This window comes from Periplaneta americana, chromosome 10 (genome assembly GCF_040183065.1).
Source record: "Periplaneta americana isolate PAMFEO1 chromosome 10, P.americana_PAMFEO1_priV1, whole genome shotgun sequence".
NCBI classification, from domain to species: Eukaryota; Metazoa; Arthropoda; class Insecta; order Blattodea; family Blattidae; genus Periplaneta; species Periplaneta americana.
In genome coordinates, this window is record NC_091126.1 from 122,250,169 (window position 1) to 122,262,238 (window position 12,070).

The following is a 12,070-nucleotide window of genomic DNA, read 5'->3' on the forward strand; positions in this document are numbered from 1 at the left end:
TTCTCTTGTTCATCATTTTCAACATTTTTACAGCTTTCGTTACTGCCCAATGAGCAGTGTTTGCAGGAGCACATGTATGTTAGAATAAATATAACAGGTACCAGTGCAAGTTTTAATTTTGTTTTATTCCATATCCGCAGTATGCGGAACCTGAATCACGTAAAGTGAACTGGGCAGGCATAAGACACACACATATTCAGTATATATAATAGTTAACCTTTGGAATCCACAGAGAAAGGTTAAAATCAGAGCTGGGTCATATTATATAATAATATATCACTGTTATTATATATATTTTTGTTTCCTTATAAGACAAACTATTTTTTCTCTTTTGAAAAAGAATAAAAATTTTGTAATAACCAAAATCTGACTTAATAACGTATTATTATTATTATTATTATTATTATTATTATTATTATTATTATTGTATACGATGATGCCTCTTAGTGTTTTTACCATTAATATACGATGTTTAATTCAAGTAATAATCTTGATATATTTTACCAAAACATTGGAGGTTTAAATACCAAAATTGATGAATTTTTGATAATGTAGTTAGTAATCATGACACCATTACCTCCCTGACGGAAACATGGCTGCAGGAGCCAATTGTATGTAATAATTTATTACCGAATTATTATACAGTACTATATTTTGCAGAGATAAAAAAATTATAGGATATCAAAACCAATAATAAAAGTGGTGGTGGTGGTGATGGTGGTGGTGGTGGTGGTGGTGGTGGTGGTGGTGGTGGTGGTGGTGGAGGTGGTGGTGGTGGTGGTGGTGGTGGTGGTGGTGGCGGCGGCGGCGGTGGCGGTGGTGGCGGCAGCAGTGGCAGTGTCAACAATCAGATACCTCTAGTATATTGGAAACATGACTTTGAAATTATTAGTGAATGTGTATGGATTCAGATCCCTATGGCAGACGGATTCAATTTGTTAATTGGTAACCACTACTTTCCACTTGATACTGATCCTAAGTTTTTAATATCATATCTTAATTTTCTCGAAAATCAACTTGATTCACACAATGTCCTGTGTAACATTTATACATGTTTCTTTGTAAGACCATAGTAGAATAGTTGTTCTCGGTCATTTTAACACTCCTAGTATGAATAGGACATCTGGTATTTGTGCTAATGATATTCCTTACTATGCTAAAATTAAGATTCAAGAGTTATTTTCGCCTAGTCTACTTGCTTTCTAGGCCTAAAGCAAGTAAATTACACAGTTAACAAAAACTTACTTGACTTAGTCTTTACAAATATAACTGAGAATGACGTCAATCTGGCCACTCACTCAATGGTTTCGCAGGATAGATACCATTCAGCCTTAGGAATAACTCTTTAAGTCACACTAGCTATTTCTCCTCAAAATCAACAAAGGTCTTTTCTAAATTATTCTCAAGGTGATTACTTGAATCTATATTGGAGTCAATATAATTATGACTGGTAGTGTTTATCAAACTACATGTTAATGACGCAGGTAGCTCATTGTGTTCTATAGTTAATAGCGCCATCTCAGGCAGTTCCTGTCACTAAAATTAAAAAGTCTAAATATCCACAATGGTTTTCTAACAACTTATGTAAACTTACCAGAAAGAAAGACCATGCACATAAAAAATATAAGAAATTCAAAACTGAATTTTATTATCAAACATTTTCCCAATATGGGAAATTCCACGAGAAGTGGACATGTACATGAAAATTTAAAATTCATCCAATGTCTATGTAAAATATACTATAGATATCCTACAAGCAAAACTCAGCTAGGACTCCTCGTGGTGCACATGCTGTACCTCTTTTACCCCCCTGCAGTACGCATGAGAGCATGCTGGGAACGGGAGCATACGTCATCTGCACGAGACAGTCATGCCCGCTGGTTTCTGCGCACTGAGTTTTCCTTGTCGGATGCCTATAAATTGTAGGCAAATGTATGTAGTTTCATGTTTAAAAGTAGGATTAACAATTATTTATCAGGTTTTCATATTTTTCACGAAAATTTTCACCCATGTCACTAGTAACCGGTTTCCTCACTCGCGCGAGCGTGTGTGTGTGTGTGTGTGTGTGTGTGTGTGTGTGTGTGTGCGCGCGCGCGCGTGCGAGCGTGCTTGTACTTTAAAAGGTATTCATTATAGAAGAATTGACAGAGAATGTTTATTTTTGTTTTGTTTACATTCCTTAGACTTTGTAGGGACTGGAAAATAATAATATAATTTTTTCATTGCAGAACATATATGTTAAATTATGACTTTTCAATAAAATGCTCCATGAAAAGTAATCGTTACCAAAAAATGCTTCTTCTCTTTATTACCTTAACAAGAAAAGTAAGAATAATGAACTGCAGGATTTTCTAATTATATTATGAGCCAAACCTGTGCGATTTTTATTAGAATTTTCTTTTTATTTATTATCAAGTCAATGGTGGTAACAGAATTACAAGCAACAGTAACGAAATTATATCAGGCTTCTCAAATCTTTCTCAATGTTCAAATCCATAGAGAGAGCTTTACGTCAATCTTCTCAAATCTTTCTCCTTGTTTAAATCCACAGAGAATACACTGTTCTACTTGATTTATTTGCTCTTTGTTTTCCAAATTAGCTGCATTTCTTAATATTCAAGTAGGCTAGACTTTATTAATGTTGTTCATTGTACCTCATGGAATCACATATGATAAAGTAAAGATAGAAGAAACAGTGACTGAGGGAAGTGAGTTACTAAGAAGTGAAGAGTCCACTGCAAGAATAATGGATGTCATTTGGAATACATTTTGCAGGAGAAGCAATTGAAAGTTTGAAATCCTTAGCGCTCAAAGCTTAACTGTGATTTTCCGATCATTACTGGGCAATGACTATCACTGTTAATGCCATATAACTCTCTATCTACATTCTATATTCTTAAGCTATGCATTGACAGTCTTGGATCATTTTCGACAAGAAAGTGACATCCATCATTCTTGCAGTGGACTATTCAAGTGAGTTACCGCATTTCTTAGTCCACACTTACATTAAAAGGGTTCAGGTTGCTGCTTTCAAAGGTGAAAGAGAAAGCACTGCATCTAATTCAGAGAAGGTGTGGTACAAATAGATTTTTCTGAAAATTGTACCACAAAAGCTCAAAATGAAATGCAAAGTGCATATTGAGCTTACGGACAAGTTGCACTGTTCGCAGTATGTGCATGGTCTCAAAAAGAAACCCTAAGTTTAGTAGTGGTTTCAGATTATTTGTCTCCTGCTAAGTATGCAGTACACACATTACTAATCTCTTATTAAAAATATTTTGCTTGTTTTAAATTAAGTTATTTAAGGTTTCTCTCATGAAGAAAACAATAAAAAATACCGTAACTCTAGTTATGAAGCTGTCATTACCGCAGCCTTTATTATTAAGAAAGTACCATCCAGAAAAAAGAAGAGATAAGTTTGTCTATTAAGAAAAAAAAAAGAGATAAGTTTGTCTATTACGCAAAAAATGAAATTCTCTTCAAAACCATAGTACTTAAGTTTCTCTTTAGTTGCTAAAATATTATCTTGCATTGGACAGAGATTGGTACCGACCCAGAAACAAAATTTGGGCCGAATTTTCCAAGTTCCAGTTATAACAAACTGCGCATACTCAGGTGGCCCAAATTTTGTTTCTGGATCTGTACAGCTTCATATACAAAGCGATCTTTGATGATTCCTCTACAAGACGAAAAATGTACCAGATGCACAAACTTTGATATCGAAGTGCCATAAACTTGAAAAGAAACTTTTGGATAAGCAAGCACCTGAAAGTGATCCAGATTACCAATAGTTGTATAATGAGCTGATTAAGGGCAGAAAGTGACGAACAGCAACACCAAAACCCTCTTTTGAAAATTACATAAGTTACGTAGCCCTAGGCATAATTAGACATTATTCTCCAATGATTGCATCTGTCATGGAATTCTGTTGATTATTAATATTTCAATGGTACTTAAATATGGAGCAAAGTCTTAGTGAACAGAAGCTCACAAAATCACAGATAGTTGCAATGAATAGAAATGTTAATGAGCAATTGCAATAATCTAAATTGAGAACGACGTTGTTAACTGCATGTAGGCCTACTTTAAAGGTTGTCATGAAAATATTTGTTGAAAGTAAAGTTAGATGCGGAAAAGTTTGTGTATAAAAATATTTTTTTCTCCTTTTTACTGTATGGAAAATTATCTAGGCATAAATAATAATAATAATAATAATAATAATAATAATAATAATAATAATTATTATTATTATTATTATTATTATTATTATTATTATTATTATTATTATTATTATTATTATTATAAGGTTATGTTAGGCAAATCAGTTACGGTACTAATAGTTCTAATAATAATAATTATGGCTGGTACAAAATCAAAGTCTGTTGTTTAGTCAAAGTAATTGTCCAAAGACACATCTGAACCTCATTAGTGACATCAATAAGACATCATTCATGAAACAACTAAGTCAGAAGATAATAGAGTGTGGTGGCCAGTTCCTTTTCCCCTCCATTGCATACATCGCTGACTAGTAACATATTACAATTGTCACAAACAATTGTTTTCCCTCTGACACACATTATAAAGTGAGAGTACCATACTGCCTACATATCAGTCATAACCTCAGTCAGAGGTAAAGAGGTTTTTAGTATGTGAAATAAAATTATATCCGCAATTACTATTGTCATCATACCGGTATTTAATACTGAACTAACTATTCAGTGAGAAGTGATGAATAATGAATGTACATGGTAACGAACTTCATTCACATAGTAACCACCTCTGCTAATTTCGCATCAGTCATAATAATTTAGTAACTGGATTGGCTAATATTACTTTATTTTTATCATGATCATCGTTTTAAAAACTTAAAGTCTGTCCAGATACGACTATTGTGCTACTGCATCATCAGTCTAGAAATCCTCACTGGCTATGTCATTATTTACATTCTCATAACTCTTTTCATTTATTTCTGTTAATGATGTACGTTTTTTTCAAATTATATTTTTGACCCCATGTTGAATCTTTCGTTGAATAACACTTGAATATAAATAATTGATTAAATGGCGATCTGTATATGAAATATACAGACACACCCTAATCAAATTCTCAACACCCACACTATTTGACATAACTCATCACACGAACGCACCCACACAACAGGCAGCGAAGTTGAGATGGCGCTGAGACACAGAAGGCTCTGAGGATGGTGTCAAGTAGCACCGAAACAGCTGTAAGCCGCACATGCTTACATAATTAACAAGAGAAAGATTGCCATTTAATCAATTATTTATATTTTTGACGTTGTTCCTAATTAGAACTGATAAAGAGGGCGTTCTTCTCTAACCCCTATTAGGAGTGGATATATTTTAGTATGTACTTACAACTAAATTATTACTATTAATATCGGTTTATTTCAAAATTTAAAAGTCAAACCATGAATAAACCGGTAAATTAAAACATGTAGCAAGAAAATCTCCAGAAAAGCTACACTGAAGAAGAAACAATTTTTCTTTTGCTTCGTTGGCCATCTATAGTGGCAAATATGTGGTTTTAGTTTGCAACCATAAATACTTTCACATTAAGATCGTTTGATATTTACCTATATATTCTCATGTACAGTTGTAGCCGCCTCTCCCAGTTGTTACTCGAGAGGTCCAGCACGCAATATCTGTACAATGGAAATGGATCATTTCCCTAGAAAGTAATTCGTCCTGTACCTCTCGCATGTTATGTTGGTAATTAGTAACAAATGGGGAGAGGGGTACAACAGTGCATTAGAACATACATGTAGGCTAAATACCAAATGATGTTTATGTTAAAAGTATTTGTGAATGCAAGCTAAAATCATGTTTTAATCATTATATACAGTTCACAGAAGCCAGTGAAGAAAAGGAAAATAATTTTTTCTTCTTCAGTGTTGCTTTTTTTGGGGGCGGGGGAGGGGAGGGGAGTCGAATGAAATTGAATTATGAATTTAATTACTTATTCAGAATTTAGAAATATTAAACATGGTGTTCCGCAGGGGTCAATTTTAGGTCCATTGTTGTTTCTAGTTTATATTAATGATTTAGCCTTCATCATAAACAATTTATCTCATGTAATTTTATATGCAGATGATACAAGTGTGATTATTTCAAGCAAACAATACAGTCATTTTATAAACATTTTCAATACAGCGCTGAATTTAATGAATGAATGGTTCCATACAAATAAACTAGCACTTAATGTTGATAAAACCACTGCAGTCAAATTTAATACACACAATAGTGCTCAGGTTTCCTACAGTATTCGATCAAATGGAACTCATCTCAAAGAATCTATAAGCACAAAGTTTCTTAGTTTAGAGTTGGATAATCACTTGAACTGGAAAACACACATAGAATGTATTACTCGTAAATTGAGCTCCGCCTGTTATGCATTAAGATTCTTATCTGCTATTGGTGATATAAACTTACTTAAAATGTCATACTTTGCATATTTTCACTCTGTAATGAAATATGGATTAATATTCTGGGGTAACTCGTCTGAAGCTAAACACATTTTTGTTTTACAAAAGAAAGCTATAAGAATAATGGCTGATGTGCATAAAAGGACATCATGTAAAAATATTTTCCAAAATTTAGAAACCTTGACCTTACCTTGTGAATACATTCTTTTCCTAATGGTGCTCTTTATTAAAAACCAAGATATATTTAGTACTAATCAAGACATTCATCATTTTAATACAAGACATAAATCAGATCTTCATCTACCCTTTGTTAGTCTAAGCTGTTATAAGAAAGGAGTTCGCTATTCATGTATTACAGTCTTCAATTCACTCCCTAATTATCTTAAAGATATGAAGAACCATGAGAAAAGGTTTAGAAAAGAATTAACCAAATTTCCACATAATCATACCTTCTACACAACTGATGAATTGTTTATTCCACTTAATTTGGAATGTACAATTTTACATAGTTCAAGTCCACATCTGTGGAGTAACGGTTAGCACGCCTGGCTGCGAAACCAGGTGGCCCGAGTTCGATTCCCAGTTGGGGCAAGTTATCTGGTTGAGGTTTTTTCCGGGGTTTTCCCTCAACCCAATATAAGCAAATGCTGGATAACTTTCGGTGCTGGACCCCGGACTCATTTCACCGGCATTATCACCTTCATCTCATTCAGATACTAAATAACCTAAGCTGTTGATAAAGCATCGTAAAATAACGTACTAAAATAAAAATTACATAGTTCAACTAAAATATGTTTTTATATTGACTTAATCTGTTTACTATGCATTGTATATTTTTGTTTAGCATAACTGATGAATTGTATATGTTGTAAATTGGATAGCACACTGTATAGCTCAACTGATGAATTGTTTAAGCTTATAAATTGAATTAATCTACTTGATATGAATTGTACAATTCTGTATAACTTAATGAAAATATACTTATAAATTGAATTAATTTGTCTACTATGTATTGAATATGTTTGTATAGTTTGGCTGATGAATTTGTATTGTATATGTTTGTATATTATGGCTGATGAATTGTATATGCTTTAAATTGAATAGTAATCTGTATACATCTATTGATGAATTGTTTATGTTCGTAATTTGAAGTAATTTTCATGATATGTAATTATTAATTTCTGTATATGTCAACTGATTGAATTGTTTATGCCTTAAATTGAATTAACTTGTTACGTATTATATTTTATAACTCAACTGATGAATAATTGTTTGTGTTGTAAATTTAATAATCTGATTGGCTATGTACTGTATATTTTAGTAGAGCCATCGATGTAGCTTAGTCGGCAGACTCACTGGCCTGCTGATCCAGAGCTGCGCTCAGACTTGGGTTGGATCCCCCGTTTGGTCCCATTGTTTCTTCCAAGGTTTTCCCCAGCCGTGGGACTGATGCCGAATGGTCTGTGGGGAGTTCTCGGCCTCACTTCATTTCATGCCCTTTGATCTGATTACCTGGTTGGGTTTTTTTCCGAGGTTTTCCCCAAACATAAGGCAAATGCCAGGTAATCTTTTGGCAAATCCTCGGGCCTCACCTCATCTCACTACATCTCGCCAAAATATTGTTGTAAAAAAATGGTAAAAATTGTATAATATTGTAAAAAATGGTAATTGTAATTGTGATTGTGATTGTAATCTTGTAAAATTTTGACTTGTTCCACACCTTAAAGCTTCAATGCTAATGTAAGATCTATGAAATACAATAAATGAAATGAAATTAATGATGCAAACAATTTGATGTTAGTTTCAAAGGGTTTGTTTCAATAATAATTTTTAAAAATGTTATTTCATTATTTTGTAAGTTTCTTGGTTTTTACAAAATATTCATCGAAATTAAATCATTTTAATCACTGGAATCAGGGTAAAATAATCACCATAAAATTACACCCGTAATAACAATGTAGTAGCCAATCTGTAATATCGGTATACAGTATCTTTCTTTATTCTCTTTGGACACTGATTTATTACTGATGGGATTTAAATAGGCCTACTGTATCATGCACTTTTTCTGTATAGATCAGGCTCTAATATAACATTATTTTTCCAGACTTTAGCAATAATTCAAAGGAAATTTCATAATCTAGCAAAAATGTAACAAAATTAAAAGTTTAGATTCTGTATGAGTTGAAATAAATAAAACGAATGAAATCAGTTGCATTACAAATTGAATTAATTCAAATATGTAATCACGTTAAAGTATACAGTATTCTGGATTCCTGCCAAAAGAATCTCGCAATCCTGCCTCTAACAGTAAGTAAATTTTTCTTCCTTCGGTAATGAGTTGGTTTCATATGGTTGGAGAAGAATATTCTATATACAAATCTGTCCTAACATAAAAAATACAACAAACTGTGATGATATAGGAGAGAAGAGATAATTATATGAATGTCAAGCCGATACGTTGAAGTGACATGTAATGAATCACTTAAATAACTAGGACTATGCTTACAGTGTAGGCTAGTCATTTCCAACTGGCCAACCTGAGACGTCGGAGCGAGTTTCCCCTCTCGGAGCAGAGGTGGAGGAGGGAGGGTAATCGAAAAAAATCGAAAGAGAATTGGGAGGACAAATTTAAAAGGTACGCAAAACGCGTCCTTGCAAGGGGTTGGGGGCTGTACAAAACTAAATATGTGAGCTCCAAGCCTGTTGGCCACTAGTCTCACTCCAGGATATGCTGCTCATGCTGCTCCACTGAAGGAGCTCTAGAAAATTTTGAAGGGGAAGCCGAAATTGGACGTAACCTCTTAGGTACCACATACGCGAGGGGGACGGAGATTTGCTCAAGTGATCACGGAATGGGGCGAGGAGGAGATGGCTGGTGTTTGCCGTTAGGATGGCAAGACGCTGTCATCTGTTGTTCGATGACAAGGCATGTGAAGGCCGTCGGAAGAGGCACTGTGAAATCTAAATCTGCAATTTGAGAGATCCCTGTCCTTTCAAATTGCGACTAATTGAGTGACCTCGTACATTTAATAGACAAATCATAGGTTCTGAACTAGGGCATACGTCGTTTACAAGAAAAGGGGAATATATATGGGGAAGGGCATATAGGTCCGTGGCCCATTTCTTATAGGGCTCATCCCAACATTTGTCTTACACCTTAGGAAAACCACAGAATACCTTAGGCAGGATGAGTTGTCTCATATATAAGAGACTAGCCAATTTGGCTACTATGTAGGAGGTGATTGTTGTCATGAGCCTTGTTGAATCGTCTCAATTTAGAGACCAGCCATTTGGCTTTATGGTGACTCAATTACGAAGAGAGGGGAGAGATGTAATTATTAATTAATTTAGAGTAATTAGGGAGGTTCATGGGGATATGAGTGCAGGTCCGTGGCCCATTTCTTTTAGGGCTCATCCCGACATTTGTCTTAGCGCCTTAGGAAAACCACGGAAAAACCTTAGGCAGGATGAGTTGTCTCAATATCAGAGACTAGCCAGTTGGCTCTTAGGTAGAATGACTCTATGAATCGATGGATATATACTAGCCCATTGGCTCTATGATTGTTCCATCGATCAACAAAAGTACATATTATTAGGTAGGGATTTTGTTTAGTCCAGTTAAGACAAGGTCATTTTAAAGCGGTTGCACTATCCAAGGAGTCTCATGGAGTTGAGTCATGGCTACCAAAACCTGGGAGTAACGCCAGCCTCCCTGTCCTCCTGTCTCAAGAGTATAGCTAATGGACCTGTCTGGCGTCTACGCCGTAACTTAGGATCATACTGGCCGAGGCCAGATATGAGCGGGTTGGGGTTAACACGAGCTTCCGCATACAGGTTCCTAGCCAGTCGAGCAATGAACTCGTCTATGGTTGGCAACTCTAGTTCATCATGGAACTTTCTTCTCGAGGCGACTCGGGGGAGATGGGTAATGAGTCGAATCACCTGGTTTTGGATAACTTGGAGTTTACGGAGATGGGACACTGCCGCAAACCCCCATGTGGGTGCGGCATAGGTAATGACAGCAAATGAGGGCCTTATACATGGTAAGATCTACCCCCCAGGTTGTTAGGAGTTAAGGCCGCCAGAATGGGATAGTGTCTAACTATCAGCCCGTTGGCCTTACGAAGAATGGTTTGGTAATGTTGTGTCTCCGCTATTTAAACATCTCTACCTCTTCCACTGCCATTCACCCTACACTGCCCTTTTGCCCCTCTCAAGGAGCCCGAGAGCAGAGACGTGTGACGTCATAGAGTTGAAAATGCCTTGTGTAGGCCTATCATTCCATCCAATATGGGGGCGATATGAACGGCAGATGAGTAAAATCATACTTTAATATAAATAATTATGGCCGGCCGCGAACAGCTTTGATGTTGTATTATACTGGTCCAGGAAAGAAATGATGCAGTAGGATGATGGTTACTATTTATAGAACAATTACACAGATTCAGACACTTCCCATTCCAGTCACACCTGATTACTATAGTGGTACCCTATTTAGGTTTGGTTAATTCTTAAATCTATGTCTAGCCAATATGTTCAGAAAATAAATAAAATGCTATTTTTTTGTTTTCTCTACAATACCACGCACAATATTTTTCACAAGGCTCTGCTGTGATGGTAGAAAAAATATCTTCAATTTCCCCAAAGTCTCTGTTATTAATACTTTCCCACAGAATGAAAATGGCTCACCATTTGACACAACTTGAAGCCTACTTGTCATCACCAATTATTTATATACTGGAAATCACTTATTACACAACATTATAATATTAAACCTCTATGGTGTTCTGGGAAACTTTGGGACTTCCCCTTTTCGTTCATTAATATCACATGACAATACTAGATACATCAGAATACTAGATCCTACCTTTGTAACAGCACGATCAACATGAACACAAGAAAATTACTTTTCTCAGTGGCTACCAGCTACCTCATAATTACAGTCCATAAGAGTTTAACTAACCACTCTTCTGCAACACAGCAACGCATCACTGCGATAAAAACGAAAAACATGAAAATGACATATTCAGCAGGTTTTGCATTTCGTCACTCGCGAGCAACCAATCGGTTCACAGTTCAGAATTTGTCACAGTCTTCAATACTCTGCCATCTCGTGAAGGTTAACCAAACGATAAGACTTCATATATACCGACATCGCTAACTCGGCGGGGAAAAAAAAAGACTTCTTTTTAACCAAGGCTTTTTAACTCTCTACAGGTTGCCTCAAAATGGAGCTTAATTACGAGGGTATTGAGGGGAGCGGGGATCGTCAGTGACGTCACACGTTTCCCGCGTATAGCGGCATTTAAATGTGTTCTGAGTGATCTTTTCGAATTGCTTAATAGCATAAATGTTTTCACCTTATAAATATTGAAGAATTGCTTAAAGTCCTGCGTTATAAATGACTTAAACTAATGTTAAATGAATTACGGCTCGTTTGGAAACATTAAACTTACGTTCCCGCGCGATTTTAATTTATAGTATTTCAATCTAATACCATTATTATTTTATCGCTGTTATATTATGGAAAAATTAGTAAATTAATTATTTTTAAATTTCAATAATTTTGTACACCATGTATTTAATAAAATAATATGTATAACAATAATACCGATAATGATA

At 35.2% G+C, this 12,070-nt stretch overlaps 1 protein-coding gene across 2 annotated transcripts in view; it reads right to left on the minus strand.

Annotated features, from left to right (window-relative positions):
- The window catches only part of LOC138708000 (uncharacterized), a 47,685-nt gene extending 36,148 nt beyond the window's left edge, over positions 1–11,537 (minus strand). Inside the window, exon 1 of one of the 2 annotated variants that reach the window (XM_069838108.1) lies at positions 11,316–11,537. The gene's annotated coding sequence lies outside the window, so the exon portion shown is untranslated. Of the gene's footprint in view, positions 1–11,137; positions 11,260–11,315 lie in introns of those variants that run through there. The other variant, XM_069838109.1, reaches the window with a different exon arrangement.
- Positions 11,538–12,070: the final 533 nt, after the last annotated feature.